Source organism: Crocuta crocuta, unplaced genomic scaffold, assembly GCF_008692635.1.
Source record: "Crocuta crocuta isolate KB4526 unplaced genomic scaffold, BGI_CrCroc_1.0 scaffold26, whole genome shotgun sequence".
Lineage (NCBI taxonomy): Eukaryota > Metazoa > Chordata > Mammalia > Carnivora > Hyaenidae > Crocuta > Crocuta crocuta.
This window is the reverse complement of record NW_027532249.1, coordinates 7326812-7349685: the sequence shown is the minus strand read 5'-3', so window position 1 is coordinate 7349685 and position 22874 is coordinate 7326812. Positions and strand designations below refer to the sequence as shown.

The window sequence follows — 22874 nt, the reverse complement described above, 5'->3', positions numbered from 1 at the left end:
ATGCATACAAACAATATTTTACTAGAGTCTCTAAGACCCATACGGCTCCATAAACCGAGCAGGGATTAGTTGTGAGGGAAGAGGGCTGGGTGTCACTCAAAAAGGCCAGCAGTATTATTCTGTCTATCTGGTTCAGGGCCCCGTCACCAAACATTGCAAGCAATCCTTGGCACAATTACGTACTCAATATTTGTGAGGGACTGAATGAATGGAGAGGTTGCACCAACTAAAATCTAAGAGCCTGACAGAGTGGGAGTCTGTCATGATCCCATAGGAAGATCTGCTCAAAGTGCCAAGGAAAGAAAGAAGGACAGACAGTGGTTGCTCTCAACTTAAATGTTTTTATATTGGAAACAACTTAGAGTCACCTAAAAATTAACTATGATTTTTAAACCGAGAAAGTCTCCCTCTCATACTGGAGCCCCACTGTGCCTCTACAGTGGATACAAGGTCAAGGTTTTTTAGTATCCCCTCCCCACCCCCCAGATACTCAATTGTCAAGCACAAAGACGTCCACCAGCTCCTCTATGTTCAACAAAAGGGAAACATCTTCTACACATGGCTCCACACCCTGCTTTTGCTATCAGCAATGTAGGGCACAGGCATCACCTCCTCCCACTTCAAATGTGTTCTCCTTCAGGACTCTTGACACCAGGGTCCCAGTCTTCCCCCAACCTCACTGACTGCTCTTGGGTCTGTAGACTCTGGAGTATGACAGGGCTCAATCCTTAGAGCTCTGCTCTTCTCTACCTACGCTCAGTCTTTGGAGAGCTTAACCAGTCTCATGGTTCTAGATATGGTCTCTACCATCCCTTCCCTGGATCACAGTACTGAGCTAACTATTCTCTCTGGCCTTCCTTTCTCCTCCCCACAGAGTCTATTCTTTACACATCTTCTAGAGTTCATCTCTCTCTTTTTCTTAACGTTTATTTTTGAGACAGAGAGAGACAGAGCATGAGCAGGGGAGGGGCAGAGAGATGGAGACACAGAATCTGAAGCAGGCTGGCTCCAGGCTCTGAGTTGTCAGCACAGAGCCCGACATGGCCTCGAACCCACGAACTGTGAGATCACGTCCTGAGCCGAAGTCGGACGCTGGACCGACCGACACACCCAGGCACCCCTGGAGTTCATCTCTCAAGACAGAAGGTCAAGGGGCTGCTCTGCTCAGAAGCTCCCAACCACTTCTCTTCACACTAGTAGAAGCCAAGGCTGTTCCACACGTGGTCCCATTTCTTCTCTGACCTCACCTCTTATTACTCTCCCTTTTCCTCTAGCCACATTTGTGTCCTTGTAGCAACTAAAGCCTCCAGGCCCATCCCCACCTCACACCCTAGGCTGGAGTGCTCTTCCCCCAGACACCCATGGCCTCCCTTGCGCCCCCTTCAGGGCTCTGCTCAAATGAGGCACCTTTCCAAAAGATGGCCGTAAAGGCACTCCCCAGAATTTCAACCTGCCCTTCCGGTTCCTCTCCCTGCTTTATTTGCTCCGTAACACTTCTCAGACCTCTCACATTCTATATTAATTGTTTACATATGGCTTCTCACCTCTACAGCACAACCACCAGGACAGCAAGGATTTTTATTGGCTTGTTCGCTGCTCGATCTTCAGTTCCCAGAATAGTGCCTGGCACTCAACGGTGGGCACTTGGTAAATATTTGTTGAGGGAACTAACGAATAAGCAGCATAGTGTGAATACTATTTCTTAACAGTTTCCGTACTAGATGGATGAAACAATCCCCTAATGTTTAACACTGGCCGTTGGCCACTGTAGGGATGTAAATGCTTAGGCAACTGGATCCCCCCATGGACATTTAGGGCTTTCCCGTGCTTTCACGGAGGAACGATATCACAACAAATGTCCTTCTATGTGGACATGTATTTGAAGATAAAAAGGAGTATTCGAATGGACAGATTTGAACTTTTCCTTTTGGCATAAGGATCTCAGAAGTTAAAAAGAGGAAGCAGCGGCTCACGAAAAAGTGTCTGAACCCGTTTGTCTGGCAAATTAGCGGGTGATCTGTTTGCTCCGCAAAGACGTCAGCTCTGCTGTGTCAAGTGACATCCCACAGTGAATTATTACAATAAAATTATAGGGTTGATAAGAGAGAAAAATTGCAGGGAAAACGACTCACACAAAGCTTTGAGGAGAGGAAAACATGACGGAAACAACAACAAATCCTCAACAGTTGTGCTGCAGTGAAAGCACACGACACGGTCCCGGCGAACATGGTCCATGCGGCCCGGGCCCTGCTCGTCCCCCCAGTACAGGTGCAGACACACGTGGGGAGTCATCCCAGCCTACCCAACTGCTCGGCACCACTCCCAGTAAAGGCAGGGGGAGATCGATGATGAAACTCTGTTTTCCACCCTCAGTTACTTCTGATGTGTCCATTGTGTCTCTCATTTTTCTGCTTTTCAAAAATTCTCAGGGAAATAGTTACTTAGCTATCACCTGTAGCCAAGAATTGCTAGACCTCAGCAAATCAAGTGCCGAACAGGTTTTAAGTTTTTAATTTTAATTTTTATCTTTTATTTGTTTTTAATATAGTTTATTGTCAAGTTGGTTTCCATATAACACCCAGTGCTCATCCCAACAAGTGCCCTCCTCNCTAATGTTTATTTTTGAGAGAGAGAGAGACAGAGTGTAAGCAGGGGGAGAGGGGTACAGAGAGAGAAGAGAGAAGACGACACAGAATCCAAAGCAGGCTCCAGGCTCTGAGCTATCAGCACAGAGCCCTACATGGGGCTCGAACTCACAAACTGCTGTGTGATCACGACCTGAGCCAAAGTTGGACACTTAACCAACTCAGCCACCCAGGTGCCCCCCAAGTAGGTTTTAAGAGCAGAGGCTGGTTCCTATGGAACTGTTGGATGCCTTTCTCAAAAGACCATGCTGAAGCCACCAGCTCCATGTTCCCTACACCCAGAGTCATGAAGCAGGCTCTAACAGAGCAATGCTGAAGAGCCCTTCACAAGGTCTCCTCACTGAGTCGCTGTAGGAGCTCTGCCAGAAGTGAGGGTAGGATCTGCTTTATTTTCAACTGCGAGGTCTATCCAACACACAGGCTTTGTTTCCACAGAAAGGCTGTACTGTCCCTCTACCTTTGAGGTAGATTCAGCTGAGTAACAGCTTTTCCTCCAGTAGTTGGTGACCCAAGTGTACACTGGCTAATTTCCATGGAAGTCACTAGAATGACATCATTATCCACAGCAATGCATATGCAGGTGAGGACAACCAAAGCCCAGAACATCTGCGTGGATCAAAGCAGCAAGGGCTGCTCAGCAGTGAGATTGCTCGGTCTTCTGAGGCAAGTCACGGAGCTCGTCCGAGACACACGGCTGCACCTCCGCCTTCACTGCTGGGCTTCATAATACATTGACCAATGACAAGACAAAGGAACTGGCAACATTTCAAGGGTGTCAAGCCAGACACGCCCCCAAAAGAAATAGGCTTCAAATTATGGAAAATACAATCAAGGCCAAATAAACTAGGTTAATAGATTTATTTCTGAGTTGTGTTAGGTGGACAGGTTTCTGAGTCATAGAGTATTAATCTAGGGGAGACAAGTAAGCTGCCTGCGTCATATTAGAAAGCAAGGGAGTGAGGTCAGGATGGTTAAGTGCCTCCCCAGGAGATAAAAATGTTCTGGCTAGAAAAGGCCAAAGTATAATAATTTATCTTCTGTATGAATATGACTTTGTTATTAAGGTCACTGCCAATCAAATAAAAAATTAAAGATAAATTACAAACTTGTCCTCCAAATATTTTCCAGGAATTTAAACCCAATTTTTCCATGGGCAGAATGCTATTTAAAGAAAAAATATCTAAGAACTAGTATGTGAAATCTGATTAATAATAAAACGGGCGCCTGGGTGGCTCAGTCGCTTAAGCGTCTGGCTTCAGTTAAGCATTCGACTTTGGCTCAGGTCATGATCTTGGGGTTTGTGAGTTTGAGCCCCACATCGGACTCTTTGCTGACAGCTCAGAAGCTAGAGCCTGCTACAGATTCTGTGTCTCCCTCTCTCTCTGCCTCTGCCCCCTCTCAAAAATAAACATTAAAAATGTTAAAAATAATAATAAAAACAGTACCACTTTGAACTAGTTTCTCTCCATCTGTGTTACACAGAATAACACTCTTACTGACATTCATCATTTAGGAGAACAAAATTAGAAAATGCAACACTAATTGACTTTTGTATTATTTCTCTTCCAGGTAATGTCACCCATGCATCCCTTCCTCACCCCCCAGGTTCAAAGAGTTTAAAGCTCAAACCTGCACTCAGAACTTAGAGACCGGGCATACTACCAACCTAACAAAGATGTTGCAGGCTAAGAGACAGAAAAATCAGACTAGAATATAAGCTCCAGGTGGGCAGCAGTTTTCTGATTTCTGCTCACCACTGTGTAGTAATGTGTCTGGGATCTAATAGGTTCTCAGGAAAAAATTTGGCAAATAAGTGAATGAATATCAATAATTTAGCTGGCACTCAATAGCATTGTGATTAGCTTAGTCACAAGATATTGATAATGACAACTAGTCTCAACATCAGCCATTAAAAGCCTCAGTCATAATATATATATAAACAAAACTTTAACTTGTAGCAAGAACGCAACGAAACATTATCAAACAATGCATCTCAGGAGGTTGTTGACCACAACTAAAAGGGTTATCTTTGTAAACAGCAACATTTACTCCTTTCAATACCAAACAGAAGTGTAGAGTTACAGTACAGTAACAACATAATCAGTGCATACCCGTACACCTGAATGGTGATCCGGATGAAAAGTATTTGTCATGCAAGGCATACTCGACAGACTATCTTTTAGAGACTGTACATTTCATTGTTTCGTGACCTACTTCAAAAACACATAAGTGCATTCATCAGCCTGCTCACCGTAAAATGTCATTAGAGTTCAAAGCCTTTAGAACACATCTATTCCCCTGGTTTCTGACCCATGTCTACATTCAGCGATTTGAAACCATGAAAAGCTAACGTTGCTTCTACAAGTCTTCCCAAGAGGAGCCAAATAAGTAAACAATGAAACATAACCAAGCAAAGCAGCAGACACAATAGGCAAGTTTTCTATTTGGCTTCGGCACAGCACAAATCACATTACACAGACTGTATTTCAAGACTGAAAGAATATCAAGGACCCCGTATCCAAAACATCACAGGTCAGGCAAGCAGGGATACACAGGAGGAGCGATTGCCACGACAATTTCCATCAGGGCTATGTCCGTTCTACAAGGGCCATGACGACGGTGAAGGCAGCAGTTTCCATACAGATGTCACAAACTGGTCAACTGATGTCACAGAACATGAAATGGTGCTGGTTGTCGCTACCGAGCCTAAATTGCCCACAAGGGTTTCTGAACGGAGGAGGGTATTCAAAGTGGAGCTCTCCAAGTTCTGTTTTGCTCCTGTGTCTTCCTCTGATTCTAGACCACCACTGCCTCCTCCTGATGAATTCTCTTTTTCGGTCCTCAAACCACTGAAATCAGGTTTTGTGTCAATTGTAACAGTAAACCAACACTCCAAGTCACAAACAGATGGATACTCTCAAGTAACTATAAACATATACATAATTTGTATCTAAAAGGATTGGTACGATCTTTTTGCAAAACAAAATGCAAATTGTCCCCATTTAATTTTCAAAATATATTCAACTTAAAAGAAGTTTAATATCTGTCAGTTATCATTTTGTCTTCTTTGAGACTGTCCAAGGTCATATCCTTACTAGGTTTTTGTTGCTGTTTTTGTTTTAAAAACTTCTGGTTTAAAATAAAAAAGATCTTTAAAACATGTATATATTTTTATAATGCCCTACAAATATATATTTAAATATAGATGTTTATGTTTATATACACACGTATCTCTAAATATATTAATTTACTTAATTCTTACAACAAACCTATGGAGTGGGTATTATTACTAGTCCTAAATGAAGAAACTAAAGCACACAGATGTTATTTAACTCTCCTCTGGTCATGCAGACAGTAACTAGCTGGGCTCTTAACTATATTATTATACTGCTAACAGCTGCTTTCCTACCATCCTTAATTTTAACAAATATATACAAAATACTTCCGTTGGTCATTTTCAGGAAGCAGGGCAGATCAAAGACTCTACATTGCTAAAATATAATCTCATCTCTCCCTTTGACGTGATGCCCTTTGGGCCATGCAAGGGGGCCGCGCTGCTCTATCTCCACCACTCAGAAAGTTAAGGCCGCTTCACTCTAGGGAGGAGTACCGGCAGGAGCTGCTGAGCTGGCTGGGATCACGTGGCCGGAACGGAGAGGCGTGACAGACAAGGCCTGGGTGCCCAGCCCACCCCTGCAGCCGAGGAGCAGGGGGCCTGCAGAGGCAGCCCCAAAGAGTCACAAGAAAGGAGTCGGGGGCAGTTCCCTGGAACACAAGGGAGCAGGTGGTGGTCAGACTGAAAGATGTACATGACACATGTTACCACGGTGAGATCACCTGTCTAGCTTATCTCAATTCTTCACTTTTAATCATGCATTTGCAGGGAACTCAGTCTTAGGACGGATATGCCACACTTGATGTCATTCCACTCAAAATGATAGCAGTAGTGAGAGCAGCCAAGTAACAGAAGTTCCCCTTCTTGGATGCCCTTTCAACATTTGCTCCCTGCTGGGCCCAAGGAGAGCAGGGCTGGCCAGCCCAGGGGTCTGGGGGCGGTGGGGGTGGAAGCGGTCAGCGTAGGACAGCGAAAGCAATGAGGAGTCTGTCCAAGAGCAACAGCATGGCCTAAGAAAGCTTTCACGTGGATCCACGCTGTTCCATGAACTCGCATTCTGAATCCAACTCTATGAAGTATTAGTAATATTAATAACCCGTATAGCAACACGATGAGGTCAGCTTTACTTCAATTCCCATTCTGGATATGCACTTAGCATGAGCATAAATGTCACATAAACCCAAGGCTAGGATTACCATCCACACTTCATAGGTGAAGAAACCTGGGAGGCTCTGTCAGTTGAGTGTCTGACTTTCGTTCAGGTCATGATCTTGTGCTTTTTTAGTTCAAGCCCCTCATCGGGCTCGCTGCTGTCAGTACAGAGCCCACTTTGGAACCTGTCTCCCTTTCTCTGTGTCCCTCCCTCATGCACTCACTTGCTCTCTCTCTCTCAAAACTAAAACAAACATTTAAAGAAACTCTCAAAAATTTGCTCATGATGGCATTGTTAGAAAAAAGTAACTGAGCTGGGATTAAACATACACACTGTGTAATACATACAGACAAGTAATTGCCTGTCACAAATCTGATCCCCAACTCATACACTGATTATAACACATATAGATATTGTATTATAATCATAATACATATGCCTGATTATTATATAGATATTACATATATAATACAAAACACAAAGAATCACACCTTCTTAGAACTTAAAAGTGTGTGGGGCACCCGGGTGGCTTAGTTGGTTAAGCATCCGACTTTCGCTCAGGTCACGATCTCACGGTTCGTGGGTTCGAGCCCCACATCGGGCTCTGTGCTGACAGCTCAGAGCCTGGAGCCTGTTTCAGTCTGTGACTCCCTCTCTCTCTGACCCTCCCCTGCTCACGCTGTCTCTCTCTCCCCTAGAAATAAATAAATAAATAAATAAATAAAGAACTTAAAAGTGTGAGAATGATCTTCAAGCACACAGACCCTCTAGATCTTGCATTATTAAGGAATACCTAAACTGACTTTTTTTTTTTTTTTTTTTTTTTAAAACTCAATGAACTTTTCTTTATCAGGCAGATGTATTAAAATCATTGCAGTGTTTCTAGTACCTCTTCCAGAAAAACACTTTCTATAGGAGAAACAGTCAATGCATATTTAGGGCTTATGAGAATCAATCATAATGATGTTACTATTTCTACTAAGATATTTTCAACTTCATCTCCTTTTCAATATCAGATAAAAGAACACCAAGAAACTAGACCATTCCCACCAGAAAATTCCCTTTCATGAGAAAGCCAGAAAAACAATGACCTAGGTCATCACAGTCTCTTAATTTTTTTTAATGTTTTATTTATTTCTGAGAGAGAGAGAGAGAGAGAGAGAGAGTGTGAGCAGGGGAGGGGCAGAGAGGGAGACACAGAATTTGAAGCAGGCTCCAGGCTCTGAGCTGTCAGCACAGAGCCTGATATGGGGCTTGAACCCACGAACCATGAGATCATGAGCTAAGCCGAAGTCGGATGCTTAACCGACTGAGCCACCCAGGCGCCCCATCACAGTCTTTTTCAAGAGAGCTTCAAAACATGAGCTTTGTTGACCTGGGCCTGAGACGGAATCCTGACTAAAGCTCATGCTAAAGAATAATGGCTTCAAATTGAGTCACGGTTGCCATCAGGCATTCTAGATTCTGTGAAGCCAACTGCGGGTGGACCCTATGGGGTGGAGCACTTGGATGTCTTGGGCAAACCTACTCCTGTGGGTCATCAATGAAGAACTTCATGAGGAAGGGTTAAGGGGGATGTGGGACTCCCACAGCTGTTAGAGAATATCTAATGTGATGTCTTATCAGTCAGCTCTCCTAAATCAGACATGCTCAACTCACACTAATCTCAGAGCCTCATGAAGGAATAAGTCACTGTTGGCATCAAGAAAAAAGGAATATACAGTTTATCCTTGAACAACAGAAGAGTTATGGGCACCGACCAGCCCCTACAGCCAGATATCTGTGTATAACTTTTGGTTCCTCAAAACTTGAACTACTACTAGTCTACTGTTGACTGAAAGTCTTACCAATAACCAATGGTCATTTAACACATATTCTGTAATGTGTATTACTGTATCTTATAAGAAAGCCAAAGAAAATATTAAGAAAATCAGAAGAGAAAATACTGTACTATGTTCATCAGAAAAAAATCCACATGAAGTTGACCTGCATTCAAACCTGTGTTGTTCAAAGGTCAACTGTGATTGAAACCAAATTTAAGAATGAAGAGAGAGCATTCAATTTCACTGATGCCAGGTATCTGGAGCTCGACAGAGAAATTCTGGATTTCCACCCTCCTGCAGTCTAGACACGATACTTAAATTTAGAGAAAAATGTAATTTCCTATAAAGAAATAGAAATCAGGTAGTAATGAAAACTTTCTTTGGGATAAGAACTTCTTTAATTTGTAGATGATTTTGCCATATATGAAAACACGACTTTCTTTATACCTTACTATTTCCTACTGTATTCCAAATGAAAAATTATCATTCCGTTTCCTTTCATTAGAATGCATGCCTAATCAAAACCTCACTTATCTACTTGATATTTCCCTGAAGAGCTCAGAATTAAAAACCAACCGCACCTTGATTTTCCCAGCACAAAGAGTGAACATGAGAGATGTACAAATGATTTTCTAAATTACAAGACAATGGAATATTCATTGGTAAGGGGAAAAAAACTGTTTGCCTTAGACTGTGCTAAACTTGGAAGGGAAAAAAGGGGGCAGGCCAGATGGTATGTCTGGGAAGGTACTGACAACGTGGTAGTGTTAATTCTTAAGGAGGGGGTAAATTACGATATTCTAACGAGCATCACGAATACCAAGTCCAAGTTAATTGAGAACAACTGGAACCCAACTGTCACTCTGGAAGCATGACACAGCTCAGTGATGTAGGTCTTGATCTGGCACACATATCAATGCTTTCACATCCCAAGATCATCCTGCAGCCCATACAGGCAAGCTTTCTCATCAGACAATTGCACTTCTTAAGGTTATATTTACAATTTAAAGTTAAATCACTTTTAACTAAACCAGAGTCACTAAATGTTAAAGATTGACTTAAACTTCTCCTTCATAAATTCATAAGATTGTCTCACATTGTATTTTAAACAACTCCTTCATTTAACAATTTAAAAAACTTTTTTGTTAATTTTTTATTCATTTTTGAGAGAGAGAGAGAGTGAGCAGGGGAAGAGCAGAGAGGCAGACAGAGAGAGAGAGNAATTAGTTTCCACATAACACTCAGTGCTCATCCCCAAAGTGTCCTCCTTTTTGTTAATTTTTTATTCATTTTTGAGAGAGACAGAGAGTGAGCAGGGGAAGAGCAGAGAGGCAGACAGAGAGAGAGACAGAGAGAGAGAGAGACAGAGAGACAGAGAGAGAGAGAGACAGAGAGAGAGAGAATATCGAAAGCACGCTCCAGGCTCTGAGCTGTCAGCACAGAGCCTGACGCAGGGCTCAAATTTGCAAACTGTGAGATCATGACCTAAGCCAAAGTCGGATGCCCAACTGACAGAGCCACCCAAGTGGCCCATAAACAACTCCTTCATTTAAATATGTCCTGGGCACCTATTACGTGCTTAGCACTGCTCTAAGAGCTGGGGTTTATGTCTGCGAACAAAACAGCCAGAAGTCCTGTCCTCACAAAGCTGATATTCTCTGCGAGGGGCAGATACACAAGAAACATAAGTAAAATATGTTTAGTATAAAGAAATGTAGCAGGGAAGGGGAACAGGTAGTGTTGGATGCAATGAGAGGTGGGGGGGGGCTTATGTGCCAGAAGCAAGCTGAGTAAATATGCTGGTGGAGAATGTTCCAGGCTGAGGGGACAGCAAGTACCACATCTCCGAGGTGGAAGCATGACCCTGTTCCAGGATGAGTAAGGAAGCCATGCACATTGGCTAACGCATCTGGTCCTCACTAACAAGAAATGCGCCATGGAATACTACCGATGTCAATGTGCATGAACACAACGTAATGCTGACTGAAAATAGTAAGCTGCTAAAGGAGATGTGTGTGTGTGTGTGTGTGTGTGTGTGTGTGTATACTATACAGCACATCACTTGTTTTTTAAACATTAAAAGCAATGCCACAAATAATTTGGTGATAACTATACATAGTAATGTGGAAAGGATTAAAGAACGGTTATCATCAAGCTAAACACAAAGCCAGAAAAATGGTCACTCAGAGGAGGGAGGGAGGCATAACTGTAAAGGAGAGCTTGGGAAGACCCAGCACTTCTGTTCTACTTCTGAAGCGGGATGGTGGGTACACAGGTGGTCACTATCCTATTCCTCAACCTTTTTGCGTATCAGAAATATTTTGCACGTTTTTTAGAAAAGAATCCTCAACTTGAGGGTGTTATGCTGAGCAANGATGGGCATGGAGGAGGGCACTTGTGGGGATGAGCACTGGGTGTTATATGGAAACCAACTTGACAATAAACTATTTAAAAAAATAACCAGAAAAAAAAAAAAAAGAATCCTCAACCCTATTCCAGCATCCTCCAGTTTCTTAACCATCCGAGGGTCACGTTGACATTTACCTTGGAGTAAAAGGCAGCACCAGGACTTCTGCTCAGTGATGATCAAGAATATTTTACACACACCACCCCCCCCCATGGGATTATTTGTTACCATGAGGAGAAAGGGGGCAAATTAAGGGAATGAAAAGGCCATCATCACTCTTCGGGCACTTTTCTGAAATTAGAACCTTTCACGGTCTACAGAAAACGACTGTATAAAAGAAAATCTATGCTCAGTGCTTTAAACTTAACTGCCTGTCACAATTTCAAATACAGCCCCTTCTCTACATAGGAGTGAAGTATTTTTAGCAATGTCACCTTTGCTTCTCTATATGCTTCTTTAAAAACAAAAAACACACCGTGGACAGAAATTCTTACGGTGTTTCATACCTCACCGCACATGCATCTAGGCTTCGTATGAGCGAGCGCCCAGCTATCGCAGCCCTGCAAATCCGGCTTCTCCTACTTCCTTACTTTCCCCTTCTCCTTAACCCACTGCAGTCTGCCCCTCACCCCCACCCCTTGGGATGCCCTGGGCCGGGGAGAGAACGGAGAGCAGGGAAATGGGCACTTCTCTGGGTTCCAGAGAGCTGACCAGCCTCGAGGCGGCTAAATGCAAAGTTGTTTCAGGAATGGGATCTCCTGGATACTCCGGAAACACCCGCCCCTCCCCCAGGTTATTACACTCCGAGCCTTGACCCTGAAGCTGGATCCCTCCAGTGGCCAGATTCCTCACCTCTTCTTGGAGGTCCCAAAGGACCCTTGGGCCCAACTCCTGACCTCCATGCCACCGTCACCAACACACCATCACCCCAGGCCTCCCCCGGTTGATGTAAGCTCAGTAAGTGGGGCCCCACCTCCCAAACCCAGCTCATCACCAAGCCTCCCAACTCCATCTCCTAAGTCCCACCTCCTGCACACTTTCCAAATGATTCACTTCCATCTCCATGACCATCTCTTTACTTCAAACTACCCTGAATTCTTCCCTGGATAGGGATTCTGCTTCTGGTTAGTGAGTACTTACTACATGCAAAGGACTTTACACAGTATTGTTAAAAGGGCTGATTTATTGTGGAGTATGATTATTCTCAGTTTACAGAAAAAGGAAGTAAAATTTTTAAGGCTGAGTATTTCCCAAAGCTATAAATCTAGACCGCTGTGGTGTTAGGATTTATTAAGAAGTTTATGGATTCATTTGTTCACGCAAATGACTCAAAAACAGTAATTTTAACTACGACTGATATATTGTCCCTTAAACTAAATTCCCTAAGTTACTACAAGAGCCAAAGTAACTTTCCTGAAAATCACATTTGACCACATCCTCCAACAGAGCAACTGCCTCCACATCACCCACAAGGTGCCACGGCTCATGGGGCCCTGAACTCTGACCCTTGCTGCCTCCAAAGCTCATCTCATCTTCTCCCTCCTCTCCCTGGATCCCATCTTGCTTCTTAGCTAGAGGCAATTTCCTTCAATTCCTTGAAGTGACTTAGCTCCCTCTTTCCTCTCGGCCTTTGTCCCTGCTGCCCAGTCACCCCAAACACCCCCTTCTAGCCCACCCTAGACCCTGACAGCCCTCCCTGGTTTCTATCGTATGCCGATGCTAGGTCATAGTGCTCAGGTAGTAGGTCTGACTTCTTGTCCTCTCCATCCAGGACCACACACCCAAGTCTGGGTAGGTGAGGTTCCTTGGTCTCATTTAGTGCCCCATTTCCCCTATTACTGCACCGGTCATGGCAGATGGGAACTGCCAAGCAGGCAATTACTTATCTCTGCGACCTGGGTGACAGAGCCCCAGGAGAGCGAGCACTGCTGTTAGGTTTCCCTACCACTCTACAGCTGACACCCACATGCTGCTGGCTCTTAGTAAGTTCTCAGCACACACTTCACTGTGAGCAGAGCAAATGAAGGCACAGAACTGTGGGAGCAGAGCATGAAAGAAGCCAAACATGTCCCTTCCCCTAACGTTTCCATCTTAACTCCCTACCAAGACTATTGCTTATGATCATCTGCATCCTCACAGCTGGGAGAGGGCTTTCACATCAATTACACACCTGGTCACGGAGATGATTCCATGGGAAAAACAAAGCGGTTGCTCTGCAAATTTAGAGCTCTCGCTCAGAGAGGTTCAGGGGCTTCTTTTAGCCACATTACACTTCAACAGAGGCCTCTGGACATGTCTGCTGTGTACACCCGTGAGACACTTCAGAAGACGAAGGAGCTGGGACACAGCCAAGATTCTGGATCCTGTTAACCAGAGTCGCAGTCAGGACTTGGCAAAGGGGCAGCAGAAAGTGGGTTAGGCTTGGAGACAGATGTAGGTTTCAGAAGCACAAAAGCTTTTACGATCTGGGGAACGTTCCTTAAGGATGATAAAATGATGAATTCAAACTGGAGTAACAAGCATCATGAGTTGCACAGTTGGTTGACATCTGAGTGGGACAGGAGAAGAAACTAAACGAGAAAGAAGAGAATGTGTATTCAAAGTCAAAATAACAGCCCAAGAAAGGTAGCTACAGGAAAGGGGTGGCAGAAGTGAAAGCTATTCATTCAGCACGGACATGGCCCCCAGACACACGAGGGTTACAGATGCAGTTCCTGCCCCCGGACCACTTACAAGGGAGAACTGGTGTCGCACCTCATGAGAAGGGAAACAAACAGGAAGGACTTCATAAAATGCTAAAAGTCCCCAAAGGATAGTGTCTCAAGATGTCCTCCACACCCACAGCCACTGTGATCTGGTCTTGCTTCAGAGCATTCATCATTCTCTGTCATCCTATTTATTCCCTCATTGCCTGTCCCCCTGCTTAAAACACAGGACGAACAGGAAAGCAGAGGTCTGCTCTGTCGTGTTCACCGCTGCAATCCTAGCACCAGGCGAGGTACCAGGTTCATCAGGAGCCTTCCATAAGTATCTGTGGAGTAAACGAATGAATAAAGGAGCAAAACTTTACAAAGGCTCAAAGTGCCATGTTTTGGCACATGTCATTGATCTTTAGAGTCTAGATGTAGATTTTGGTTTATGTCAGCGAGTCTTAAAATTAACTATCACTGTTGCCAAATGAGCATCCTGCTTGGACAAATCATAATTTCAAAGAAGTCTGGCTCACCACCAAGCAGCTGAGAAGAAACACGGGCAGTAAGCTTGAGGAGGAAGCGGAGTCAAAAGACGGGGTTGGTTTGTTTTGCTTCTTTCTTTAGGCTGCCAGACACTTGAACCAGAGTCATTTGGAGAAGGAATAGTTGGGACAGAAGCTGGCCTGGGTGAAGAAGACCTGGATTCACCGGGGAGGACAGTTAAAACATTCACGGAGACAGAGAGTGTGGAAAGCAGCCAAGGGCAGAGTGGAGAGGCTCAATCAAGGGGCAGTGTTTGATCTGACCAGCAACACGGGCTCTTTGGTGCACTAGCAAGTCCACAGAAGGTCGTTTACGATTCTAGCCAGTGGAAGTTGGGGGCAAGGAGATCACCAGGCTGAAACCCAACTCTTAAATAAGAGCTTGTGGAAATAACAGGTAGGACGGTGAACAGGAACACCAGTAAATGCCTCAGAGGAACATTTTACTGGAAACGAAGTAGGAAAAGAGATGATGAAATTTAATTTACTAATATGTGTATAGTCCATCCTTTACCCTTTACATCTATTGTCTAAATGTTAAGGCACTCTTACGGCTCTTTCCAAGATTCAAGTTTGGGGACATCTAGAGACATAGCAAGGAGACGGAGACAAGTCAATGTCTGAAGATGGTTAAATAACTCCTCTTACTTGCGGCCTCTCTATACCAAGAGCCATGCTGTCAGGAGAGCCTCTTAAGACGCTTCAAGCTACACTGCAGCTATAGCTCCAAGGTCTGGAAACTCCCTCTGGAATTCATCTTTAGAGCCTAAGAAACTGCTGTAACAAGTATAAAACACAAGTGGCTTTTGTTGCTTCTCTACAGAGAGAAGTGAGAAGTGTGTCCTTCTTAGACAGGAGTATAGAAAAACAATGCTAATTAACATGCATTATCATGTATTCGGGCCATTTACCACTTATAGGCGAGATCGCTAAAAATAGTAACATTTGGACACAAAGCTTTTAATTACTTTAATTTTCACACACAGAACTTCACAGCAGTTTAAGAATATCTATAAACCCAAATAGCTCAGTATGATTTTGATCAATAGAATCACCTTTACTCACAGAAGCGTATCTTCTCCACTGGTTTATACACGATTTTAATTTTTTTAATGTTTTTAAATTTATTTCTGACAGAGAGAGTAGGGGGGCGCAGCATGAGCAGGGGAGGGTCAGAGAGAGAGAGGGAGACCGAATAGGAAGCAGGCTCCAGGTTCTGAGCTATCCATCAGCACAGAACCTGACACGGGGCTCGAACCCACAGTGAGATTATGACACGAGCCAAAGTCAGATGCTTAACCAACTGAGTCACCCAGGCGCCCCTATACTTGATTCTAAAAGAAAGAAAAGTACCCCCAACTGAAGACATACTGAGCCACATATTTTCACTTTACTTATTTAATCTTCCCGACCATTATGCTACAGAAATACCATCATCCCAATTTAACAGATAAGAAAGCTAACCTATAATCCTAACTTCCTTAGTCTTTTAAATTCATTTCCTAGGGCCACAAAAGGGATTCAGTGGTGGGCCAGCCATAGTGAAAACAAGGCAGGGCACTCTATGCTGAGCACTCTCTCCAACATTAGTACTATTTAGTGTATTCTCTTTCCAGAAAACGTATTCACCAGACAATAGCCAATAAACTAGAAAGGTGTTAAGATTCCTTAAAGTAGCAATCACAAAATTCAGTCCAGAGTCACAGGATCAGCATCCACTAAAGCACCTGTTGGGACATACAGATGCTTGGACCCCGCCCCAGACCTACTGAGTGAGAACTATGGACGGGTCCCCAGAAATTGCTTTGTAATAAATCCCCCACTAGTTCTGTTACACGTGAAGATCTGAAAACCATCATGGCTAATTCCTTGCAAACCTCTGTGACTGTCATTTGGAATCGCAAATTTGACCAGTCTACAGCCTCATTGAGGGTCATCTTTTGGATCATGGAGGTTGAGGTGGAATGTCCCCAGAATTCCACACTCCTCTTGCAGATTTAGCTTTAGAGGCTCCTCACAGTTCCTCACAGGTCCCTAGGAAGAAGTGAAGTAGGCAAACAACAAAGTGCTTTATAAATGGGAAAATGGTAACTATGTGCCTACTCTCATTTACACAGGCTCTAGGTGTCTTTGGATCTAAAGGTTTCATTTCAGCCTTCTAGTTGGCACCATCACTGCCATTTCACAACTGGGAAATGTTGTCCAGAGAAATGAAGCAACCTGCCCAAACGTACCTAACTGAAGGTGAGCAGATGTTTTGACCCATATCTACTCCAACTCACTGTATTCTATTGTACAATACAGCTCTTCCCCATGAATTACTGCTGTCTCAATTTCAGAATTTAAGGGGAAGTGCTTTCCAAGTGTCTTGAGCTAACCAGTCAGCTTCTCTACTTTTTCCAACCTCATACTCTGTCCACTAACAGTAGTCCTCTGAAGCTCAAGTTAATAAAAGTCAGCACCTAGTAGCACAAAATGATGGCATAAAGTAAACAAAAGTCAAGAATTCTCTCTCCATGATGTAACTCCAGAAACAAATCACCAAGCAACTTCCAGGCCATCCTCAAGCTCAGACTCCATAATGGCAACCTAGCGGAAGTTAGCGCCATTCCAAGTAGTGCCATCTTAAGACCATAAAGCTATTTTCCTCAGACACATGAATATAGGCAAAACCAGATGTATTGCAAGTAAACCAAAGATGGATCAAACACATGGGCTAGTCTATTAAATAACAGAGTGGCCCACATCCCTGGAGACCCTTCATGAAATCTGTGAACTGAGTCTGACCTCTGTTAACCCTCACTGCTAAGGACAAAGGAAGGGTTCAGAAATCAGAACCAGACTGTCCCTGGAAGCCCAATGCCCCCACCATACCTCCTAAACTATCCCAGACTCTCCAGTGTCTGGGCTCTGAATTCAGAGTCTAGTTCATTTACAGGCTGTGGTGTCTGCTGCCTGTTGGAATGTGCCAGGATGCATGTGGGGAGACAGTGGGTACCTGGGACCTAAAGGTTAAGCTGTGCTAGCGGAGGTCATCTGTGAACAGACTATACACTACAGGTGAAAAGAAATCAAGAGATGTGGGGAAATAGGTCTTGCTTACATAAACGGGTTAGAAAAAAGCTTAGGGCAGAGAGCCGACACCATAGGGTGAAAGCGCATGAGGTTAGCTAGCGAGATACTGTGATGGGATCATGAGTAACTTGTTAGATCACCTGCAGGAATTTACTTTCCATCTGGCGCCCATGTACCTTGATCACAAACTCCACTTTCCCTCCAGACCCTTTACTTCTTACATACAAGTTAATGATTACTGTCAGATTGTTCTCTTCACATTCACCATGTGTGTAAGATCTTGTTTTCTTCACATTCACCATGTGTGAAAGATCTTGAGCGCTCAATAAACATGGAGATGAAACCCCTGTTTGGGGCTCTTGTCTCCTCCCGGACATTAGCCTCTCTTGTATTCACTTCTGCACCCTCTCTCTTGCTGGACAAGAGAGAACTCCAGACTCCTAGTTTTCGACAAAGAAATATATGGCTAAAGTATAATTGTTTTAGTTTCTTATAACTAATATGCACACACAACACTGAGATGTACACAACTGCCATTCGAGATTTTAATTCTGCTTAATGTCCTGTTTTACTACAGCTCTCTGATGTGTGTGCTACAAGACGATGATGAAAAGTACAGACTGCAAGTAGCAGGAGGAGGAGGGGCTGGATGACAAGACTTCAAATAACCACCATCATTAAGGTAATGATCCTTCACCTGTACTGTATAGGACCCAAAGAAAATTATTATTTCCCATTAAAAATAACGATGTAGATATAGACTTGTATACACAAGAAAGCTTCCCAGGACATACTGTTGCATAAAACAGAAAATGGTTACATATTAATGTTTAAGCTAGAAATCTATTCTTGTAAAATATTATGTACCTATCTGAATCTGTACATACATAAAATAAAGCTACTGCTATTTACTAAGCACTTATGTATCAGGGACTACGTGCCTTACTTTGCATGTGTTGTAGCACTTAATTCTCATATCCTGGAAATGTAAGCATTAGGGCCATTTTAGAAATTAGGTAACAGACTCAAAGAAGAGACTTGACTCAAGTCACAGAACCATTAAATAGCGAGACAGGGAGCCCAACCCAAGTCCGTCCGATTCCGGGACCCACTACGGTATATTATACATTCCAAGGGATAGCTTCGGAAGGATGTTTGCCGAAAATATTAAAAGCAGAGGACTTTAGAGGATGAGATTTTTTTTCTTGTAGAGTATTTTAGAATTTAAGCAATTTTAAGCATTTTTAAAAAATATCTCACATAACAAAGATATTTTAATTGGAAGGGTAAACAGCATGAAAATCTTCCCATCTTCCATATGTCTAATTTCCACTCTAAATAGTCCAATAGTAACAACTAATCTCCGACTAAACAGGACCACAAAAAAATATATGGAGTTGCCAAAATATCAATCATGGAGAGAAATCCTTACAATGCATTTCTGAAAAATTCTGGATTAGATAGGCTATTAACACAAGACCATTTATCTCCAGACTCCTATTCTTCCAACACATCCTACATTCATCACCAGATAAACACCCTTCTTCCCTACTCAGCTTCCCTCACTGGCTCCCCACTATCTAGTAAAGCCCCAAATCTTCTTTAGCCTCCTATCTAAAAACCTTCCACAATCAGGCCCCACACTTCCTCCTTCAATTTATCTCCTACTACTCCCTAGTGTAAAAGCTACATTCCAGCTAAATTTAGGCCTGTTGGCTGCTGGAGTGTCCTAATCAGGAATGTCTTCTGAATGACTAATCTCCATCAAAGTCCAACCATCTTCCAAGGACCAAAACAGAAAATGAAGACTATTCACTAGAGGTTTCCTATAAAGGGACACACGTAAGAAACAGAATACTAATATGCAGAATGGGCCACATAAATAAGCACTGAGCATTATAAAGCATTTACAAAAATTTGCATCGCTAAGTGACAAACCAGATTTTGTAAAATTCATGACACCATTCCTTGTAAGAGATCACATTATACAGCACTCCGCCAATCAAGCTGTGACTCATATGTTGGAATTCTTACTTTCAAGTTATTTAAAGAACTCTTAGAATATTTAGGTATTCTTTGCAGAAATAAATACATAGAAACAAAATCATCTGAGGTGCCTAGGTGGTTCCGTTGGTTAAGTGTCCAACTCCGGCTCAGGTCATGATCTCAACGTCTGTGAGTTCGGGCCCCGTGTTGGGCTCTGTGCTGACAGCTCAGAGCCTGGAGCCTGCTTCAGATTCTGTGTCTCCCTCTCTCTGCCTCTCCCCCATTTGCACCCGGTCTCTCTCAAAAATAACATTTAAAAAAACCTAAAAGCAAAACAAGAAAAGAATCTGGCTAAGGTATTCCTACAAATTCTTTACTTGGTCAGATTTCTGACTCCTTTGAATCGCTGGCCAGCTCAGTTACTGTTGTCTCTGCTTTTTCGCACTATGCCACCTCCTAGGTACCTTCATTGGTGAGGCACTATTTCTTACCAGTGCCCGTTACTCCTCTGAGATTTTCTTCCAATCAGCTGCCATCCAATCTCCAATTTCTGATGCAGGCTCTAATCACTGGAATAAGTTGCCTGCTGTCTCTCTGCCACACGGCTGAGAGCAGCCGTTAAGTCCTATCCCCATTTCAGACACGTTAAAATGGGGAGTTTGGGGGCTTGCATAAATACACAGAAATACCCTGTCTGAGGATGTAAACACTATGGACAGATCTGACCAAAGAGGAGAGCTCTACCACAGAAAATAGTTTTTATTCTCTTTTTTAGTCTGACATCAGGATCAAGATCAGCACCCAGGCCTAATCCATTTTCAGCTTTTGTCACACTTCACTCAGAGAGATCCCTCTCCTCGTCTTCTGAGAATTCCCTCTACACTGACGTCCTCCATGACACCAATTAGAGCTGGCAGGAGAGGAAGGAGGCCGCCTGCAGATCTGCCCTTAAAAGAAGCCATTCTTTTTTCTCTTGGTACCTGCAGTATTCTCTTCTCTGATAGGGGAAAGTCTTCAGAGCCCACCCCATTCAAGCTAGGGGCACAACAGCAAGCTGGTTAGGAAGGGGGGCATGCCATTAAAAATAATGACTGCATACATGGGGCCGATAATTCTCATTTTTAAATAAAGCAGCAGTGCTTTTGAAGCCCTTTCAAATGTTTTTTGTAGTGAAGCAGGAGTCACAAATGGCCTCATTTTTTCATGCAAGTTCATATGTATTTACTCCATGCTATAAGTGTTTAGACCTGTGCTTGGTTTGGGGAGGAAGCTCCAAGAAACAGAAGACCCTACTCACATCGTGCACTCACTCACTCAAGGAAAACTGGAGAGAAAAATAAACACGTGAAGCATGTTAAATATTGTGTTTCTTTTCTAGGTCCAATTCAGACCTTTCTGCTTTTTCTTTTAAGTTCCTAAGGAAGGGCTAGAAGAACAATGTATCAAAATGTCAGCCATCTAAAAATTAAGTTGTCAGCTTTTTCTCCCTACTGCAAATTACAAAAGAATTAGAGGTTTGGTGCTAATAGAAGCTTACCATTCTAAAGTGTGCAATTTAACCAATCACCACAGGGTCTAAAAATGCAATACTGAAGACATTTCCCCAAGTGATCTGCAGTCCTGGGATCTAATTTCAACTTCTCTACTTGTGTTATTCTTCCCCTTTCAACCACCCGCCCCACCCCCCTTGCTTTGGAAATGTGTTCTGGAAGAGCTACCCAGTTAAGAAACTGCCCAGGGCCTCACATGCATAATAGACTCACATGAAATACAAGGCAGTCATCTTAACCAAGGAGGTAGAAACAAGACAATGAAAATCTGCAGCTACATTCTATAGGCCTTCACTTCTTCATGCTCATACCACACTGCATTCAGAAATACGAACTGTATTTCACAGTTTCAGAATTTCAGACTTCTGTTTATAATTTATTCAATACTACTTTGGGTAAAACGGGTCTGTGATCATCTGTGCACCAGAAATCTAAGTTACAATTAAAACGTTAATGTATAAAATAATTTGCCAAACAAAACTTGAAATGGAAATCAATTACCCCAGATCACTGCAGATATCTTGTAAGCTTGTGAAATCTCTAACATTTTTCCATCCTTACCAATTGCCAATTGCAATCACATCACTTAAAAATCTATTAGAAAGAATACTGGGTACTGCCTACCCAGAAAATACACTATTTTTACAGAAAACAGTTACTTTTAAAAGACGACACTAATTATCTAAACCAAGAATTCAGCAGGAATGCTGTTTTAGTACAAAGAATAGTTATGTGCATAAACATAGGTATATAGACTCATTATTCTTGCTCTCTAATTTTAAAATGACCCTTTTAAAGATTACAATATTTTCCTCAATAAAAGGAATATGCCATCATTTCACACACACACACACACACACACAAATACCCCTCTTCTTCCCTGATCTATGGAACACACTCTCCTACACAGCCTTGAATTTACATCTACCTTCCGATTCTCCACACAATACCTGATGGCGCAGTTCAACTTGAGAAAGGAGAGTCTCATTCATTTATCAGGCAAAGTTAAAGCCGGCAAGATGCTTCAGACCGTCTGGTTCTGCCTGCCCCACCCTGGTTTCCTCTGAGCCACAGTGATGTCACAACACCAGGCAGGGCAATGACTTCACTGCTCCAGTCCTCCCTCTGAGCACACAATTCTTTGCAGCCAAGGCAAATGACAGCGGAACCCTCAGGAGTGTCTGATGAATTCCCAACAAATTAGCAGCTAGCAGGCCTTTTGAAAAAATAAATGTAGCAATTGCACCACCCAAGATCTCTCTAAATGAAGTGGTGCTAAACAGTGAATTTGATTCATGGTTTTCAATAGTAAGTCTATCTTCCATAATAAAGCTGACATTCAGGGGGGAAACTGTAGTTGGATACTTAGAAGACACTCTGGGGATCAAAGAGGATCAGGGCAGTGAAGTAAATCAGAAGCCTCTCTCTTCATTACACTTAAATTCTCACAGAAGAGAAACATGTAGATTTTTCAGCCTACTCTTGCAGTTTTACTTCAGGGAAGAGGACATGAATTCTAATTTGTGAATTTTAAGACTTTTTTAAGCACTAACTTAAAAGATGAGTATGTATATTACACCACTTAAGTCACTACCCTGGACAAAAAGTTCATGCCATATTTTAATCCCACATATAGTAAATCCAGAAAAGAGTCACAAGATGATGACAGTATCACATCTCTCAATATACGAAGGCTTGCCTGTCTTCCACCTGGGCAGCCCCTATTGCATTTGACCAAACAATTAAAAAAAAAATCAATGTATATATAAAATAGCTTCTGATCAAGTAAAAAAAGAAAATCCCTGGACTCCTATTTCAACACAATTCAAAGTTGGCCAAAGTCCAAGCACTGTACAGGAATTGACCAAAAAAAAAAAACAAAAAG

The 22874-nt window shown here is 42.9% G+C and overlaps 1 protein-coding gene across 1 annotated transcript in view; it reads right to left on the bottom strand.

Moving 5' to 3' along the window:
* The window catches only part of EPB41L3 (erythrocyte membrane protein band 4.1 like 3), a 144127-nt gene extending 122101 nt beyond the window's left edge, over nt 1–22026 (bottom strand). Inside the window, exon 1 of the mRNA XM_077778245.1 lies at nt 21940–22026. The gene's annotated coding sequence lies outside the window, so the exon portion shown is untranslated. The remainder of the gene's footprint in view (nt 1–21939) is intronic.
* Between the last annotated feature and the right edge of the window lie 848 nt (nt 22027–22874).